This window comes from Prionailurus bengalensis, chromosome D4 (assembly GCF_016509475.1).
Source record: "Prionailurus bengalensis isolate Pbe53 chromosome D4, Fcat_Pben_1.1_paternal_pri, whole genome shotgun sequence".
In the NCBI taxonomy this organism is placed as follows: Eukaryota; Metazoa; Chordata; class Mammalia; order Carnivora; family Felidae; genus Prionailurus; species Prionailurus bengalensis.
The window spans coordinates 35,332,719-35,353,871 of NC_057359.1; the positions used below are offsets into that span (position 1 = coordinate 35,332,719).

At 37.8% G+C, this 21,153-nt stretch overlaps 1 protein-coding gene across 34 annotated transcripts in view; it reads right to left on the reverse strand.

Annotated features, from left to right (window-relative positions):
• Positions 1-21,153, reverse strand: part of PTPRD (protein tyrosine phosphatase receptor type D) — a 2,207,515-nt gene that overhangs the window by 1,535,434 nt on the left and 650,928 nt on the right. For all 34 annotated transcript variants that reach the window (XM_043566630.1, XM_043566632.1, XM_043566635.1 and 31 more), the window contains exon 4: positions 717-826. The gene's annotated coding sequence lies outside the window, so the exon portion shown is untranslated. The remainder of the gene's footprint in view (positions 1-716; positions 827-21,153) is intronic.

Sequence of the window (21,153 nt, forward strand, 5' to 3'; positions counted from 1 at the left end):
CTTCCAAAGTTAAAAAATTGAGTTGTGTCATATTTGTCTTCCATTCCTTAGATCTAGAGCCCATTAATCTATTCAGCCCACAAAAGTTTCATATTAAGGTCCCTAGGTGATGCATACATTCTGGCTTACGAATTCATGAAGGTACATACTCTGAGAATCATAATTAGAACACAGGTATGTCTGACCCTTACTTCTGATCTCCTGCAATTTAGAAGCCAGAAGTCAAGGAGTCTTTTGAGTTACTGGATTATCTGCTTGCTCTAATTGCATGACTTTGGAAGTGACAAAATCTGGGGTCCTCAAGGCTAACTCAGCCTTCATGTGCCAGTCATCAGAAGGCTATAGAACAATGTGTCAATCTGAAATGCTTAATGATAACTTTGTTCCCACACTGGTCACTTATAGAAATAGCCTACACTCCTTAATCCTCAAACATTCTATTAAATTGCATCTTTCATTTTATTTATAGTTCAGGCATTTTGACACCCAGTTCAGAAATAAACTTATTCATAGCTACCTGTTTCACCACTTAAAGAGGAAAAAAAATATATATATATGCATTGACTTTAAAGTACTATTTTTACAGTGATAATATTTTGAAAAAATGCAGTACTCTTGTATTTTGAGAGGGTAAAAATCTTGCTGGAGTTATCTTATGAGCTCTGTGCTTAAGAGTCAGAAAGATGCACACTTTATGCCTTGGAAACTGTACTTACCTGGAGCCAAAGCCCATCACTTCCTTCAATGCTGGTGCCAACATGCTTGTCAGTCAGACATCTTTAACTGGAGTATCACTGGCCAGGAACTGCTTGCTTTTTACTCCTACCTGGAACAAAATACAGTGTCAGTCATTTTTTTTTTTTTTTATGTTCATTCAAGCACATTAAGATATTCATTATGTTATCTTTCTCTGTCACATTAGACACCCATTTGTTGGAATGTTCAACACAAAGGAGAGAAGCATAAACTCTTCCCCTCTATCATTTATACCGCAATGATTAATATAGCTCCTGTTTAAGTCAAAGGGACCGTCTGTATTTTATCTCCTAAAAAATGTTCGTTGTAAAGGATTATTATTTTAGTGACATCATTCCTATCCATTTGGTTTAAGTAATTGATGTGTTAATTTAGGAAGCCATTTTTATATATTGCCCTTGGAGACGGTAAATCAGAATACTTTAAACCCAGAAAATATGTTGAAAATATTGTTTTCTGGATTTTTTTTAACACCATGAGAAGGAATCCCAGTAGGAAACAATTTAGGAATGCAATAGTTTTTCAACTTGTGAGACATTGATGAAGAACACAGATGCTTTCTCAAATGCACCAGAGTGTTGCTACTACAGAACATTAAATAAAAATAGGCATTTTGACCAGATGATGAAATCACAGACTCAAAAAAAAAAAAAAAAAAGCCCTCAGAGCTGGGCTGCCTGTGTATGAATGGGATGTTGGGTTATTCTGGTCCTTTACTTGTCACAGTTGGGGCCACGTGACCTTCAGCAGTCTCTCCAGTCTGCTGCACAATTGGGTGGTTTCAGGAAACAGAAGAAATCAACAGTGTGCCCATCTTGTTCCAGTTTGTCCAGCCAGCACTTATTTGCCTCTGCCTTTGTCTCCTTCCCCAGCACTCGGAATCTGACTCAGGATTGAATCTCATGGTGGAGATCCTGTTATCTGCTGACCTTCCTCCTGATGCTTGCTGCCTGACTAATCCCCTGAGCCAGGCTGATATACCCTACTGTCTGATCTACCTGCCAGGGTAACCTATTTATTATTACCTCTTGTTGGACCTACTTTGCACTGATCACTTGTTTGAATCTCACCACCCTCTCTGAATGAGTAATGTGGCTCCATGTGCTTCAACACAAGGAGTGAAATCAGCTTCCCCAAACCCTAAACTCCTTGGTGTCAAGTTACAAACCACCTATTTTGTCCCATGTTGCTATTGGTTTAAGAGCGGGTAACATAAAAGGTGAGAGACAGAGTCATTTCATTTCCTTAATAGAATTCAGATCTTAAGAGAGAATATTGTTCTTACTTTGCAGCCTTCTTAAAAATTCAAATTTTTCTTATCTCACACTGAAATCCATTTTATCCCCTTTGTTTCTTCTGCTCGTTGCACAATAAACTTTCATTAGCTCTCATTTAGATAATAACAATAACTTCTTAAATGTTGATCTAGTGCCAACTGAAAACAGATGGCACTTTCAATTAGAATAATTTGAGGAGAGTTTAATAAAGAACTTATTACAAAACTGTGGGCTCTATGTAGGGAAACCACAGAGAGGATGGAACAAAGTTGTTATCACCCTTCGGCTGGCAGAGATGAGGACAGGGGGCAGCTACTGCCTCTAGGAGCCCGATGTATAGCGAGAGCCTCCTGGGTAGAAACACTGATCTTTAATTGGAAGTCCTGTGTGGCACAGGATGGCAGGATGGGAGGGAGCCCTGTCATCTTGCATTCTCTCATCTTCTCTCCGGTTTCCTACCTACACTACCTATGGGACAAATCACACTGGACTCTCAAGGTCATTGAGCCTCTTGATGAACCCCATCTGGACTAGTTTCTAGTGTTAGAGAGTAGGATGGAGAAGGGTAAAGAGTGAATCTGAAAGGAGAATGGAAGAGGTTCAGCAAACACTTACTCATACTCCAGATCATGGACTTTGGAATTAGATACAGGTTTGACTCCTAGCTTTACTTACTTGTGTAACTAGATAAATTTTTATAATTCTTGGTATCATCATCTGTGTAATTCAGATAACATACTTCAGAGTTTCATTGTTAGAATTAATGGCTTAACATACCTAATACAAGTATATCTAGTAAGTAGTTAGTATTAGACACAGTGGCAGTAATTCCTCTCAAAATGTGTTGAAATCAAACACAAACACACTCTAGCCACACTACACTCTTCAGCACTCGTAATGGATGGTGTATTTCCAGACCTCTCACAAGTGCTATTCCTTCCCCCTCTCCATCCCAACTTATGTTTGCCTAGAGAATCCCTACTCATGTTTTAAAATCCATGAAATGGTCTGAAGGTTCTCTTCCGTTTCAAAGGACATCATTCTCTTTTTGTCTTTCCATGGCACATATCACTCTGCAAAGTAATTAGACTATGCCATCTTCCTATTTGACTAGGAGTTCCTTAAAGGAAAGGTTATGCCTGAGAGATTTGTTTCCTCAGAAAGTGGTTCATTCTCAGGTTCTTAGTAGATATTCAATAAACATTACGTGAATAAATGCGAATTACTAGAGTAAGTCTATGACAATGAAAGGAAAAGGTTTCTTAACTTCTTTCCTCTTTGCCCAAAGGGCAAATCAATCTGTAACTTGGTAGGTGGTGGGGAGTAAGATTATCATGGAAAGTCAAGACAACTGAAGAAGAGGTCCCAAAGGAAACTCCAAGCACCTCTGCAAGTTCTCCCTGGGACACCCTGCTGCAAAATTCACCTCCTTCATCACAAGGCTGCCAGAGGCAGTAGTACAGGCTGATTTCAAGCAATTAGTAACTTACAAACTAATTAGGGAACTGAATACAAACACCTTTAAGTATCTGATGCATTTAAGTGAAAAGGCAAGTTGAATTGTCAACATTTCCTCTATGACTAACCCAACACTTTTCCCCTGAAATTTAAAATACATATATTGGGGTACTCAGTTGAGCATCTGACTCTTGATTTTAGTTTGGACCATGATCTCACAGTTCATGGTTTCGAGCCCCACGTCAAGCTCTGCACTGTGCAGAGCCTGCCTGGTTTCTCTCTCTCCTTCTCTCTCTGCCCCTCCCCCCATGTAAGCTTGCTCTTTCTCCTTCCCTCTCTCTCTTTCTCAAAATAAATGAATAAATAAACTTAAAAATATAAAATACACATTTTTTTTCTGTTTTGTGAACTGGTAAGAAATTTGCATGAATCTAAGCATCATAAAATGGCATATAGGACTAAACCTTTATCTCACCCCTGCCTCCTTCCTCTTTTTATGTCACCTTCAACAAGATCACCTTTATTGGCAACTGTGGATCCCTGCAAAAATTCCTTATACAAATACAAGAAATCCTGTATATTATTCGGCTCTCCACCCCCACTTAAAAAAAAAAAAGACTGCATTCTTCATCCACCATTATTGGCCTTGCCTTTCCCCCTTCCCTACATAAAGTAACTACCAGGCTTTTTATATTAGGAAATAAACAGCACTTCCTGTGTAGCCTTCATGTCTATTATTCTGAATCACCTGAAGTTATTTAATTATACCCCAAGATATTTATCTTTCAAAACTTTTATCATTCTTGAGATTTAAAAAAAAAAGTGTTAATTTATATCTAAGAGGTACATCTGTAGGATACATTCCTCTGAGAGTGGAGAAGCCAAAGGCAAATGGATTTGTAATTTTCAAATATGTTGCCAATTTTCCCTCCTTGAAAATCAAACCAATTAATGCTACCACCACCAACTTCTACTTGGTTGGGCAGACTTCTAGATTCTCGAAAATCTGATAAGTGAACATTTTTATCTCTGTCATTTAAATGAGCATTTGAAAAATTATGATGTAGGTTCAATATCTCCTTATGTCAATTAAGGGATATTATGTATCTTTTTGTGTGAAACTTCTATTACTATTCTTTGCAGTTTTTAAATTTCAAGTACAATTTAACACATTCTTTCTCATTCTATGTACTTTCAAAATGAAGCAAAGTTAACGACATCAGCAAAATTCCTCTAAGTTAAGGTTTTTAAAAGCCTGTGTTCCCAAGCTCCTTGCAATCTTATGCTGGAAAGCAAATCCCCGCAAAGAGGTCCCACAGCGCTCTCTGGTGGCCGTCTGCTCCATCGCATCTTCCCTGCATTAACTCTTGGGGCAGAAACTATAGGTAGATACTGCTCGTTATCAAACTCTCCCTTAACCTCTAAACCTAGTCCTACTCTCCTCACCCTGGAGACTATATGGAACCGCACCCAGCCTGAAAACGAGGAGACATTAGAGCTACGTTAGCCCTCAAAGAACGAAGTTTGTGTCTGCATATTTGTGGGTGTCCTAATAGGCAAGATTCATTTTTTTTCCTAGGCGCCAACCCCCCCCCCCCACTCCACCCCCACCGCCACTCAGATGCTGTAAAAATGGCCCTAGAGTATCTTGTCTTGTCTTGGGCTGAAGTACAAGGCTTGTTCCAGGAAGTCAGGCTCTGCTTCACCCATCTCTGTACATCAGTGTGTTCAAAAGACCTATCATCATTTTTTAGAATTCCAAGGAGTCAAAATAGCACAAAGTCAGCCAGTCAGAAGCTTGAAATTCCTTCCTTCCACAAGTATTTCAAGTACTATATGCACTGTTTTAGGTGCTTGTGATTATTTTCAGTGAACAAAATATACCAAAAAAAAAAAAAAGTTTGTCCTCTTTGGAACATATCTTCTAGTTCACGGAATTCAGGAAGAGGGTAATTAAGTAAGTAATATCCTTATATTGCGAGATATGGGTCTGTGAGAATATGTGGGGGAGAAGAGTGCATGTTTCTCTTTAAATTAGAGAGGAAAATAAAGGGTAGGCCTCTTTGAATAAGGATTTGAGGGTGTGGAAACCATGTGGTTCTTAAGAGAAGAAATCATCTAGAATATGGCAATAGTTTTGTTTTGTTTTGTTTTGTTTTTAAATTTATTGATTTATTTTGAGAGGCCGGGGGGAGAGAGAATCCCAAGTAGGTTCCATGCTGTCGGTGCAGAGGCCGATGCGGAGCTTGATCACATGAACAGTGAGATCCTGACCTGAGCTGGAACCAAGAGTTGGACACTGAACTGGCTGAGCCCCCTAGGAGTCCCTAGAACATGCCAGTAGTCTTATGCCCATAGCCCTGCAGTGGACATCTGAAAGATGCCCTTTCAGGATTAATAGATCTTTTCACCCAGCTGATGGGAGTGCTGCCAACTGCCACTTCTAATCCCACCTGGAAATTGCCCCAGGCTGGCCATGTTGCCTCACCAGCCCTTGCTCAAATGCAGCCTGCATCCAGTTACAGACACTAAGCATGAAGGCCTGGCCTACAGCCACCATGCAGGACAGCTCCCTGTGTTGTTGAAAGAAACCTTAGTTGAGGCTACATTGCAGACCATCTGCCATTTGCTCACTCCTTGTTCCTTCCCTTCTGTTTCACACAAGTGGATCCCAGAACACTGCCTATAAATTTCCTGCATGCTGACCTCTGCCTCCTTCTGCTCCTACCCAGAACGGCAAGGTGACCACTGTGCAGCTCATAACCTGATAAGCATCCGGTCTTTTTCACAAATATCTGTTGACTACCTACTAGATGCTAGTACTAATTTTGATGTTTAGAACACAGTAGTGAAAAAAATGCAATTTGTTCATATGTAGATCATAGCAGAGAAGACAAACATAAAATACATAATAAATAACATAGCAATAACTGCTAAGGAGAAAAAGTAGCAAAAGGGTAGAAGAAATGTCTGGAAAAGGTTACAGTTTTACATATGAGAGTGAAGTAAATCCTCCTCACTAAAGCAACATTTGAGTAAAGACCTGAAGGGAATAGGGTGTCAGCCCTGGAGGCAACTGGGAGGAAAAAGTTCCAGGCAAAGGCAACTTGAACAACAAAGTCTAAGGTGAGTATTTTTGGTGTTGTTGTTGATGTTGTTTCAGAAAAACAGCAGGACACCGAGTTAATTTGGAGTGAGCTGAATGAGAGAGAGAGAGAGAGAGAGAGAGCACATGCGCGTGAGGGAGCCTAGTAGAAGAGCTCAGAGAATAATGAATCTGAGAGTAATCATCTAAAGGTTACTGTAGAAATAAGACACTAGCTTTCACTCCTAATGAGATGGAAAGACAATGGGGGGTTGGGGGTAGATGACAGATAGAACCATTCTGGCTGACTGTTGAAAAGTAACTGAAGGGTGTTAAAGTCAGGAGCAGAGAAAGGAGACTACTGTATCAAACTAGGGAAGGCATGAATATGGCTTAGACTAGGGCAGAAGCCATGGAGGTGGAAAGAAATGGTTAGAATATTGTATGTTTACAGGTAGAAAAGTTAGGATTTGCAAACAGATTCCACATGGGGTGTTAGTGAGAGAGATAAAGCATAGCCCTGTGGTTTTATTTTTATTTTATTTTTTTATTATGTTTTAAAATATTTATTTATTTTTGGGAGAGAGACAGAGTGCAAGTGGAGAAGGGGCAGAGAGAAAGGGAGACACAGAATCTGAAGCAGGCTGCAGGCTCTGAGCTGTCAGCACAGAGCCCGATGCATGGCTCTAACTCATGAACTGCAAGATCATGACTTGAGCCAAAGTCAGATGGTCAACTGACTGAGCAACCCAAGTGTCCCATAGCCCTATGGTTTTATATCTGAGCAAAAGGAAAAGTAGAGTTGGTATTAACTCAGAGAAAAAGGACCACCAAAGCTTAGGGGGAGTTATCAAAAGATCCATTGTGGAAATGTGAGTTTTAGGATGCCCATTAGGCAATAAAATGAAGATATCAAATAGGGATCTGGGTATCTGAGATCCAGGGGAAAGATTGTGGCTGGAAATATCACTTTGGAAGTCATTAGAATATGGGTAGTATTAAAAAGCCCTGAGAGCAGATGACGTCACTGAAGGAGAAAGTCTGTTTGGAAGGTTAAGAGGTCCAAGGACTGAAGGCTGGCAGATGAAGAGGAGAGAGCAAAAAAGAATGAAAAGGAACAGCTACTGCAGTATGCAGGGAAACCAGAAGTCAAGAAGAAACAGTCCTTTGAAGAGGACAGAATGTTCAACTGTGTCAACTGCCGCTGTTGAGTCAAGGAAGAGGAAGAGCAAGAAGTACGCAGTGTATTTGCAATGTAGAAATCGATGACTAAGACGAGATTTGTCTCAGTGAAATGATACGGGAGGGTGCTAGAATGGAGAGGCACCAAGACCTATGTAAAGGGGAGACACCAGAGAATGTGTAATATTTTCATGTACAGGTTTATTAAAACTGACTAGATTTCTATTAGAAACCAAGCCTTAATTTTAGAAAGATCATGGTGAAAGGACATGGTCTATATAGGACTTCAAAGAAAATAAGTTGAAAATCAATACTAAAGAGATACAAAATTAACCTGTTTATCTGGTAACTTAAAAACACATTTAATAACCCAAGAAATATTAGTTTAAATGTAGAATAATAAGTTCTGAATGTAACAGAACTTCTTCATATTAAAACTTGAGAAGCCCTGAGGACCCTTACCCTCTCAGTCATGCTCCACTTCCACAGGCTGAGGACTGCTTCTAGCAACGTATGCAAAATAATTGGCCATGCAAACAAAATCACCATCTTATACCTTATTTCTAAGATAATTTGACTATTTGCCCATCTTCCCCACTGCACTGTGGGAGGTTTAAACATAAGCATTTATCTTGGTAGTCTTTAGCACTTGCCAAAATACCTAACAAGTGGGTGGTGCTCAATGCAGGCTTATTTAATGAATGGATGAGATGAATTTTTGAACAATTAATGGTCTTACACATTGATAAGTATAACTGAGGGATGTACAAAGCTGTTAATATGGCTGAAAATACCTAGATTAATAAGTGGCATGGCAGACATCAGTTAAACTGTTTGGAATTTTTTTTAATCTGCTCTTTAAACTAGCTGCAAAAATAAATATGCACAGAGTGCAGGGTTCAGTAGCTGCTTCTCAGTCCCCCAAAAAGGATCCACTCCTGAGGACTGTCATGACCTTTTGCCTGGCTTTTACTGAAGCACTCACCTCTCAATATACTCCTTTCTTATTGTAGGTCTCCAAGCTCCTCATCCCCAAATCTCCCACACAAATACTGGCTTTCTGGAGTACAGTTTCAGCAGCACAGAGGCTGGGAAACTTTACAAAATTCGTAAGAACACTAACACAGTAATAGACGCCTAAGCTGTAAAGTCACAAGTATTGTTTTTTCCTCAACCCATGCCTGAAATATCATAAGAAAGTTTTCACAATAAAATTAGAAGTAAAAAATCATACAAGTTTCACTGCAACACAAAATATATTTTAACTGAAGCAAAATGTTCTGTGAAGCAGAATTATGAATATGTGCTGATTCATTATCATGTTTATAATGCAAATGACAGGATGAATAATGATTATATATATTAAACTCCTGATTTTGTGAGCCTCACGTAGAATTCTATTTGCTTCTGAAAACTAAAATTGAAGATTTCTTAGTTGAAGATCCAAAAAATAAATAATTATCTTTTTATAAAAAATAACGAGCTGAAAATTTGACACTTCTCTTTAACATGTGCATCTCCATATAGAAGAGGATTGCTCAGTATGGTGAACAGTTTGATGATAATAATACATCATTAAGCTTTCAGTAAGGTATCTTGGGATGCAATGGTAACATTTAGGTGTCCAAATCCTTTGCTAGATATATTTGACATGTGCTCTCTGGATGACAATACAATTAAAAATACTATGGCATGTAGGTAGTGAGACAGCAAGGTAGATTTTCATTCTGACTCTTGGTTCTAAAGACTAAAATCCTTAAAGTTAGCAGTGTTGTGAATATCTCATCTTCCAAAAGCCTTTTCTTCCCTAAACATTTGTGAAACTAGATAAGTTAAGTTTGCATATAAAGATATTTGCATAATGTGACTATCAAGGCTGTTTTATTAAAAGGTCTACTTCTCAGAGTGAATATCTCTCCACAGAAAACACATCAAGAAAGTCAGCAACAACGGAGCCTCCTTACTCTGGAAGGAATCTATGTTTCTTTGTTGGAGGAATATTGTGCTTGCAAAAGAGCACATTGTTTTTTTCTTCTCCACTTTATCCAGAAATGTGACAGATGGAGGAAACAGGTAAAATGAAAAGAAAATTTAGAGCACAAACAATTGTGGAGATGCTTACTGATGATCATAATTTGTCAGTTTGGTGTCTTCCTCATCATTTAAGACACTGCTGAAAGTCATCGGCTATCCTCAAAGTTAGTTGTTCCATTTACTTATAAATTGCACTGTGATTCTCTATCAATACCACTCTCTCATTGTATTTTAATTAAAAAAAAAAGTCACCGCTTTCTCTCATTTGATCAAGATATTCCAAGAAGGATATGTGTCCCTTATTACTGCCACTCTTTTCTCCTCAAACCTGCCATCATCCCAGTCCATCTCTGGTGCCTAACATCATGCCTGGAAAACAGGTCATTTGAGTGTTCAGTGAAAAAAAATGACTGAAGAAAACACACAACAAATGTAAGAGATAAAGGCAACTAAAAGTAAAATTAAGCTAGATCAAATACCACTGCACTTTTAGCTTCTCTTTTTCTGTGATTGGTTCATCTAATACTCTCCTATATCCATATATCTTACAAAGGTGAAAATTTAAAGGTTAACATGCAACATTTAGCAAAACATTTTAAGAAGTCTATTCAAGCAATTTATGTGTTGCAATTGCAGTAACTTCAGGAACACTGTTCTAAGAGTAAGGCAAGTATTATCAGTCTAACAACGACAACAAATTTGGCAGTATCCTAAAACATGATCATAGCAGTAGGTACAAAGGAAAAGACTGAAAAGATATATTACAATAAGAGGATAATTACATAAAACAAGAGGCCAGTCACAAGTATAAAGGCTATTTGAAGTGAAAATAATACACTCAGTAGCAGAGTTACATAAGTAAAACAATTCTTACGTGCAGCAAATGACACTAGCATTGATACAATGGCAGGATGGTGAAGCTAAGACTTCTGGGGTAAAGGGTCACCAATGTGAGAAAGCAAGATGTTTCACAAGGGAAATTTTAAGTCAGATAAAGTCCAACCACAAGAGAAACATAATCAATGATTCTCATAGGTTTAATTTTCCTGTCATTGATCTATGCAAAAATTTTCATGTTTGATTCATATTTACGAATTTCCTATTCTTCATACTTTAGCAAATGGTAGTTACTTCTAAACCTTTCTAAGAGATTTTTAAGATTGACAATATATTTAGAGTGAAAAAACTGTCCCGGTAGGAGGACCCTTAAAAAATTATTTATTGATGAAATCTATAGGTTTTCAGATTTCTATCTTTAAGTTGATTTTACTAAGAAGTAACGATTTAATGATTTATGCAATCACCCCTATTTCCTTACCTCAGGGTCCATGTGCACATTTCTCCTTTCAAACATCTCCAGATGGATGTTGACTATACCTTTGTCTAGGGGACTTCTACTCTCATCATTAATGGAAGGGTCACATGACCTAAGCTGACCCAATTACCGCACATCCAGCCCCCTAGTCACATTCAGAGGTGGGCATGTTCTAAGTCTACACTTCTGATGAAAACTCTGAGAAAAAGATACTTTGTCATTCTCAATTAATGAGAAATTGGAAATATGTAGCCCTAAGTCTTGTCCCATCTTGAGATGAGGTGATTTTATATTAATGACAATACACTGAAGAACAAATTAACACAAAGAAAATGGGATACTTGGTGACCCCATTTAATACCTGGACCATGGCTATTCTGGAACAATCATCACAAAACATTTTAGTTTAACTAATACATTTCCCTTTTCTGTGTAAGCCAGTAAATTCACCTTTTGGTTTCTTGTGATCATTTCCTAATTTTGTCTCTTCACATACATAATAAGGTCTCTCTCATTTGTAACTTACAGCCCAGCTTATCTGTTATCACTCACACCTTATGAATCACTTTAGGTTTTCTTGGCCTTAACTTGTCTTCTGTCCTAGTTGACGCTATGGCAGTTCTGTGAGCTGTGGCAGACTTCATGCTGACCTGGCCTAACAGTGATTTATCATGAACTCATACCACATACCTCTCATCTTCTCCCTGTGACTTCCATGTTGACATCTAGATGGGAAGGCTGTGAAACCCTTTTTAGCAAACACACATATTTAAGCCAGACCTGTGGGGTTTTAATTTCCCAAGAGGTAAAGCTTTGACAACAGTCTATGACAGCTGGTAGAAAAATTATTTTTCCTTTCCTTCCCTGGGCAAACTTCCTTTAAACGGTTTTATTTGGCACCCAAAGAAAAACAAAACAAAACAGGGGTGCCTGGGTGGCTCAGTCGGTTAAGCGTCCGACTTCAGCTCAGGTCACGATCTTGTGGTCCGTGAGTTTGAGCCCCGCGTTGGGCTCTGGGCTGATGGCTCGGAGCCTGGAGCCTGCTTCCAATTCTGTGTCTCCCTCTCTCTCTGCCCCTGCCCCATTCATGCTCTGTCTCTCTCTGTCTCAAAAATAAATAAAACGTTAAAAAAAAAAAAAACAAGCGAACACCAACCAAAAAAAAAAAAAAGAGAGAGAGAGAGAAAGAAAACACTGAGTATGAAATAATCTATTGAAGCTCTGGCTCAATAATGCATCTTTTTATTATATTTCCCCATTCTTTATTCTATTTTTCCTTTATTCCTATTATACAGGGATGTCCCTAATAACACTAGTAGCACATAATATTTTGTTCTGATTAAGGCAGTTGGAACCATGCATGACACTGGAAAGCAAAATGAGAAAGGATTTGGAAGTGGGATTACTCACTGGTCTCATATAAGAGATTCCATTTTTGCTGGTAATAGGGTGGCGATAATTCACAGAATGCAAAGGTATCCCAACTACTAAGGCTTTTTTACCTGTGGTTAGTAAGAATCAAACTGAGGAAGAAGGTGAAATACTAGCTATTTATGGCCCTTAATGGTACAGAAACAATGATAACTGTGGAGAGATCTAGCTTTTGTTAACTGAATTAGAAGCCTTGAAAGAAAGAAAGAAGAAAAAATTGAGTGACAGACTCAGGGCAACCAATCTCAACCCAAAGCAAGCTGTAAAAGCCTGAGGGTGGGTCCCTAAAGCAGTTTTTGAAGATACTCTTATCTCCCAGAATTAAAAGGCAAACTACACTGAAAATCAAACCCAGGATTTAATTGTGAAATTAATCCTATTTCACACTGGAGCTATGAAGAACACTGTAGCCTTGGTTGATCTATAATGAAGGCCTGGTCATTCCACAAAACACTATGGGAAACCAAGTCTTACAAGGGTACATTTGAGTGGATGAGCCTTTAAATTCTGAACTCCTAAATTCCTTGGAATCCTCTTAGCCAGAAAAAAAGCAGCACCTTCAAACTCTTAGAAAAAAGTTGTACCTCTGCTTGCTTGGGAATGTACAAGGACATTACTTTTAATAGGTCCCTTAAAAGATAATATTATTTTATCCAAGATCCCCCTCTGCAACCCTTTTTGTCCCTACAGGGCAATAACCATGGTGAGATCTTAGCACAGCCTGACTGGAGAAGTACAGTCTCTGCTTCAGAGGGAAATAGCTTACACACTGTAGAAACAGCAGGATCTACCATTCCACAGAGCAGGAACCAAGATTCAGCGTGTTTAAATCTGCTGTGGTAATTAGACCAAGGTGGGGTTCCGTATTAGGCTGGGAATGAGGAGAATTTGACATAGAACCTATTGATGATTTGGATCCCATGTTTGGATAGGAACACCTGGCCCTAGAACAAATGTGCGAGTTGGAATAACTCTTTGAAGATGACATATAATCATGGCCTGCATTAAATAAACTAGAGATTTGCAGGCATTTTTTTGTTTGTTTGTTTGTTTTTTGGTTTTTTTTTTTTGTGTGTGTGTGTGTTTTTTTTTTTTTTTTTGCAAAGTATTAAAGAAATCTAGAAGTTTAGAATGGTAGGGAAATTTGAATGGATTTACTAGGTAAGGTTTGAAAACTAACCACCTGCATTTATGTCCCTCGGAGAGCCCAGAAGATTCAGTATGATTTAAGCAGTGAAGGGTACATTGGTAAAAAGGGAAAGGGTAACACTGGGAAACTCAAAGGTGCTATGTTCTGTAGTACAGGTTGAAGATGAGTCACTAACAGGCTCTGCAGTTTCACAGAGGATGATGGGACTCCATATTAGAATCCAGGTAACCATCAGGAATAGTTACAATGGAAGCAAGGTAGATATAAAATGATATAAACGCTACAGTGCATAGTAATGCTGGATTGACAATCACAGAGCCTTCATCCACAGGTTCTTTTGGCAATGACTGGTAGATCAGTGTTCCTAGTGACAAGACTTACATGTGACTGAGAAGGCGAGAAGGGAGACTGAGCAGAAGGATGACATCAGTCTGCTATGGAAAATTGTTGTTTCTCGACTATTTTCTACAACCAAATCAAATCATAGACTTCAGAGTCCACCGATTGAATGAGAGGCTTGCCTCCTATTGAGGAAGTATCCTTCAGTATCACTGCAGATATATAACAAACATTTTCCCTTACCCAAATAATGCTAGGGATGTTTGCCAGGGTAACTTTTCACTGCCAAGTGGCAGATATAGAGTCTTCTGACTTGTTGACACAGGATCTAACCCTGAAAATAAAGCACTTGAGATACTCTCATGGACCTGTGGTTAGAGGGAGGGCTCACGGAGACCAGGGGAAAAATTAAGTTTGTTCCAAGTTCATCACACAGGGTTCCTCATATGTTTGCATTTCTGACAGTTACTTCCCTGGGAATCGCACCTGAAAACTTCATAGATCCATACATAACAATGACACAGTTAGCAACTAGAAGAGCCTTCACATTGGCTCCCAAATCTTGGGTAAGGGACATTATAGTGGAAAGGAAAAAGTGGAGGACCCTGAGAAGTCCCCACCTTTGTTTTAACCAACATAGTCAGCCATATGCAGCAATGAGTCTTATAATTACTGAAATTAGTGCTACCAAACATCCGAATCCTTAATCCTTAATCCATAAGGGGCTGTTTTTAATAAAACCCTGAGGCATTCCTGCAACTATCACTGAGCCTCAGTTGCCTCACCAGAACTGTCCAGATAAGCCCCAGGATTCCCTCTATAGTGAGAATTCCATTAAAATAAAGACAGAGGCATTTCTAAATCTATCCTTTCATTTATTTATGCATTTGTTTTTCATTTAGCATTTATTGAATTAGAGGTATAGGATGTTAAGATGAGTAAGATAAGATCATTTCTCTTAAAACTCACATCAAGTAGAAAAGTAAATATATTATAGCATGATGTGGAGGGGGGGGATGAGCTAAATGGATAAGGAGCATTAAGGAGGACAGTTGTTGGGATGAGCACTGGGTGTTATATGTAAGTAATGAATCACTAAAGTCTGAAACCATTGCTACACTATATGTTAACTAGTTGGATTTAAATAAAATTTAAAAACATAAAATAAAAACAAGAAAAAAGTATATGGCATGATGTGATAAGGGCAATGCAGAGCTGTGTAGAATAGAATAATGTGATAAGAGTAATATGTATATACTACGTAAGAGACATATACACCAGGCAATATAGGAACATGTGGTACGCTAAGCAACTGGGAGTTTTAACATACTAAGCAAGCAGATAGCAAATGCAGAGAGGGCATTCTGGGTAGAAAAGACCAGTGCTTTCTAGTAGGAAAATTAGAAGCATCATGGTGTGTTCTAAGAACAGCAAACACTTAGGTGTTTATGGAGCATGTTTAAGCAGAAGTGAGAGCAAAGATATCAGGATAGAAAATGTTATGTTAATAACTTTGACATTAACTGATATGATTTTCATGGATTAAAATATGCACACATTTGCATGTTGTTGCCTAATATTAATATTCTTGAGGACTTGGCATGTATTTCACTTTGAAACTGTCCATTAATAGTGTAATATCAATATTGCCTTTTACCAACGTAGTCAAAACCTAGATTAAATGAGGGTCCAATATCACACACATATATGCACATATATTTACAATGTGTATATTTGAATGTCTCACAGGCAGACAGAGTCTTTCTTCCCAACTATAATTATTGCCATATTTATCTTCTATTCCATATCAAAACCTACAGTTAGAAATTTCGAAACCAGAGAAGTTTGAGACACAGCAAACATGCTTTCAACAATTCCTTATTTGAGAAATAGTAGAAAATATACTTTCTGCAACTGTGGTCTTAAATAACTGAACTTGGGAGTAATTATGATTTCCAATGTACTGTTTAAACAAAAATATTCACTCCAGCAATATATGATAAAATCAATCCTCTTCCCCAAGAGGCTTAAAATTTCTAAAAGCATTAGTAAGGATTCATTTAACAGACATTAAATGAAGCCTTCCATATAATAGGCACTGTGCTCCATGTTGTAGGTTAAAGAATGAAAAAAATATTGTTTTTGCTCTGATGATGATTGCCTAATTGACTGGTGTAATAAATGCTATGACAGACAGTGTAGGAAGTAGCAGGTGCGCAAACCTGAACACAAGCACATGTTCTGTTAATGTGAAAATCAAGTGAGGTTAATGTGAAAATCAACTGTGTAATATAGTGCTTGGTAAAGCTGATGACCAGTTATCAAAACGTAATCATCATGAAATTTAGAAGTCAAAGTTTGTGGGCCACTTGGGTGGCTCAGTGGGCTAAGCGTCTGGCTTCAGCTCAGGTCATGATCCCACGGCTTATGAATTCAAGCCCCGCATCAGGCTCTGCATTGGTGGTGTGGAGCCTGCTTGGGATTCTCTCTCTCTCTCTCTCTCTCTCTCTCTCTCTCTCTCCCTCTCTCTCCCCCTTCCCCACTTGCATTCTCTCTCTCAAAATAAATAAATAAACTTTAAAAAATTAAACAAAAAAGAAGTCAAAGTTCGTAAAAATAAACCCAAGAACAATTACTAGTGGAAGATAGATATAGTGGTTATGACTGGTAGTGCTTCTATCAGTACTTTTAAAGAATTCTATAGAAAATGTTTCAGAATTAAGAACAGTACCTTAGAAGTAGGTATAAGTAAACTTGCAGGACATCTTCCATTTTGCTCCAGATAACAGCGGTAGCTTTTTTAAAAGTTGATGATTAAAAGGATATTTAGCTTTCTAAAACTGCAAACAAAGCAATGAGGGACCAGGCATGTAAAATACGTCTCCAGTTTGTAACTGGTCAATTAATTGCATACAAGAAAAGCACTCCATAACTAAGGTGCATTTTAAGACACCCAAAATATGTAGGTGAGGTGATTAAAAGATAGAATAATTGAGAATAAGTGAGAAGCTAAAAGAAGTAATATTTCTAAAGTATGACCAATAAAGAATTTTATTTCCTATCCATCTAGCTTAACTCATGATACCATACTAAATAAGTACTGTATTATAAAAGTGAACGTAGGCTAAGCATATTGGCTCTTGTACCCATTTGTTCTCTTTTGGTGCTCCAATTTGTTTTCAGAACACAGTCCTTTCAAGTATTAGGCAACAGTTTTTAGAAAACTGTCTTTATAAACTACTGCCTGTATTTCCACAATTGTCAGTTTCATCTAAAAGTTATCATTCCAATGCAAATGCATATATACATACACAGATGGGTGCAGAACCTTTGCCCTTTTTTATCCTATCTGTGTCTTCTAGACTCCTTATTGTAAGCCTGATTTTAAAGAGATTATGGTATTCATCAATGCTCTTCTTTCAATAATCCTGACTCTTCATCTCCTGGGCTCACAGTAAACTGCACCTTCTCCCCTAGGGTTGGGTGGAAGAAATGTGTGGTATTTGGCAGTAACGAGAGGAAGTGATGTACACCTTGCAATTCTAATATGCCCACCCCCTCAGATGCCAGTGTTGATATTAATTTATGTAATGATATGTACTCTTTTCACATGTGTATGTTGTATGATATAATGTAACATGTTATTGTTCACATGTGTATTAAAGGGAGCCAGAAAAAAATGTGCATGAACCACTGATCTAAGTTCTTTATTTTCTCTCTGCCTCAACTGTCCAGCAAGACGCCCTGTGCTGAATATAGCTCACCTCAAACCAAAGACAGTCTTGTATTTTTAACCAAAACACATTTTCCATAATTAGCTAGCTCATGTGAGCTTGTGGATACACCTGCTGCCACCAGGGGTCAGACTAGTAAGTGTGTAATTGAAGATGAAGGTAATTAGGTTGTATAATTAGGTTGTATAATTTTCAGCCATTCAAGTTTAATTTCATATGTTATGTTATATAGAGGTATTAAGTATGATGACTAAAAAGTGAATAGATGTGAAGCAGACAGCTAATCTGATCTTGGTCAGCTTGCTGACAAATGTTATTAGAAAAGAAAAACACTAATATATTTCTAATTAAATGCCAAATCTTAAAGAAATCTCAGCTGCTCTAACTTCTTTCATTAACAGCCCATCTTCCCCTCTCTCTCCCTCCCCCCCATCGTTCCTCCTCTCCCTCACTCACCATTTAAATGTCCCCATTACTTTGCATGCCTAGGGTGCTCTAGCGGTTACACACACTGCCATCCAACTCCACAAAGTTGAACCTCTCACTGACTAAAATTGCAACAGGTTTCCAATTTCTGCTTAAACTTACTCATTGAGAATCATGGTTGAAACCTAAGAGGTTAACAAAAATTATACACAATAGGAGAGATGTCAATATATTTTTTTAATTTTTAAAAAATGTTTATTTATTTTTGACAGTGAGAGAGACAGAGTGTGAATGGGGTAAGGGCATAGAGAGAAGGGGAGACACAGAATCCAAAGCCATCTCCAAGCTCTGGACACAGAACCCAACATGGGGCTTGAACTCATGAACTGTGAGATCATGACCTGAGGCGAAGTCGGACGCTTAACCGACTGAGCTACCCAGGCCCCCAGAGATGTCAATATAATTTTTCAAAATGTGATACACTATAACTTGAGTAAACCAACTGAATAAGAATGTATAAATTTATGTGTTAAACCAGAAAGATAAGAATCTATCAGGGCAATAAAATAGTGGAACATTTAAATCACACCTCAAAATCCTAGAGAATAGATTTCTTATTCTCTATTGCAACCAGAGAAATAAATTTAGAAGTTGTCAAGAAAACAAATCAGGCATATTTGATGTCTTTTTAAAATGCTTTTGTAAACAATTAATACTAAGACTTAAACATTCCTTGTCAAATTCAGACAAATTTAAAAAGAACTTACTAGACTCCATTAAACTGAAGTGTATGCACCTAATTTTCCATTACTGCCGATTACCAAGATTTAATATTCTAGGTCTATTTGCCACTCAGTGGGCCCCTATAAGTCCCATTAACAGTAATGGGAATACTATGGGCACTGAGAAAAAAAGAAATACCTATACGTTTATATAGTTTTCTCCTTTATAATTAACCTCTGTCTTCTGCCCAATTTCTTACGTTTGACATTTTAATTCCTTCAATGAAAATGATTGGATTGTGATAGAAACCAGATTGTAGTATCATTAAATAAATCAGGGCAACAGAGAGAATAGCTGCATCACAGAGATTGGCATATTTGCCAGTATAGAGTTCATTGCCATGCAAAAAAGGCAGCACAAAATATGCAATCAAGAAATTGAATTTTGATTAAGTTGAGCTGCTTGATGTTTAAACATTTTCAGAAGAAAGTAAGGAAAGAAAGTCTCTTTTGGTAATGAAACCCTGACGTCCAGATCAAGACAGACAAATCTGTTATGTTAAAGACTTAGAGTTTATATATAAGGAAATAAACTTGTGGTTTCAATTAGTTCCTAGAGGGTACTCGGCACAATCTTATCAATGTTAATTAGAAGGCTGCCAAAGCATTCATCAACCTTAATGAGTACACATGTGGGTTCATAAACATTTTGAGTTAGAATAAAATTCTTAATCTAGAAAGTATTTTGCTTTGGATACAAATAAGCGGTGTTTCTATGTTTCCATTTATATGGGCATTTCTTTCATACATTAATATATAAATGGCATATCCATGTCAGAGCTTATTTAAACTACCTTTGTTCAAGTGTGTGTGAAACTATGCCCCAAAAGGTTAATGAGGTTACAGCTAACAAATTTAAAGCTTGTTTTTCAGGGACCTGTTTCTCCCCAGTCAGCTGTTGTTTCTTTTCAGGCCCCACTCACAAATGCACTAGCTGCCTCCCGAGGGGCCCAAACTGACACAAATGAAGGTCACTGATGTGGTTGCAGAGTATGAACCAGCAAGGCCTACATTCCTTCCCTGCGATAAGCAACTCAAAACCCTACCCAATTTATTTGTGTTCTCGGATCGTGCCCATCCAGATAGCACCTCTCCTGGACTTCCCGACAAGAGGGGCTGAATTATGCCTCATTTTAATGTCTCCATCTCAAAGTAAACATGGAATATGTTGCATGCTTGCTCAATGCACATGCTCCACATTTTCTCAAAAATAGTCATGAGTTTTTCTAATCTTTTCATCAACAGCTATACAACCCAACTCCTAGGATTATAAAAACTTGCTCTAATCTCAATTGGGTGAGGAAGAATTAAGGCTTTCCCTCCTGTCTCCTTGTATGGCTGCTTCTCAAACCCTTGCCTTGCTGCATACTCAAGGTCTCAGTGATTGGCTTTGCTACACATTGGGCATACAAACTTAGGTTCAGTTACATGTGTATGATGTGCATGGTTTCTGAAATAGAATCAGAGAGATATCTATTCTTTTCAACTAGGGACTAAAATTCGATCTCAAAATGGGGACAAAAGCAGTAGCCAACTTAGCAGTGAATTTGGTTTGGCAGTAAAGGAATCCAGCTATCAAATATATAATCACTACCAGGACAGAAAGGAAAGGGACAGGGCATCTTACTAGAAATATTACTGCCTCTACTTTAAAACATGTGATATATTTGAGACAGGTATGGGTCATGGAGTCAATGTTTCTCATGATTTAGAAATAGAAGCTCAAAAGGAAAGAATTGAGAAACTTCTTTCTGGGTAATTCCAAATGCTGTTTATGATGCAGAGTAAAATTTATAAGAGCTCAGCAAGGAAACAGGAAAAAGGAGAAAATTATACCTTAATCATGATTCATAATGGACCTGAGTAAATCCTCCTGATGAAGGTTAGGAGTGGGGTAAAACTTGTTTTCGGATAGAACATTATACAGCTTTATTTTAGTTTTACAGTTTATAGTTTTATTTCTTAAATCTAATCAAACTGCATAGCAAGCTAGATTATATTTACATTTCTTCAGGAAAAAGTCAGTTTTCATCTCTTGCTTATAACTTAATGTGATCAAAGTGATACATTTTAAGAACATAATGAAAGACAATGAAAGGTTAGTTTGTGTAGCATAACTATGGGATTTGTATGCTTTGTGTTTAAACCAGAAGGTATAATGAAAAGGTATATTCCAAGATCTGA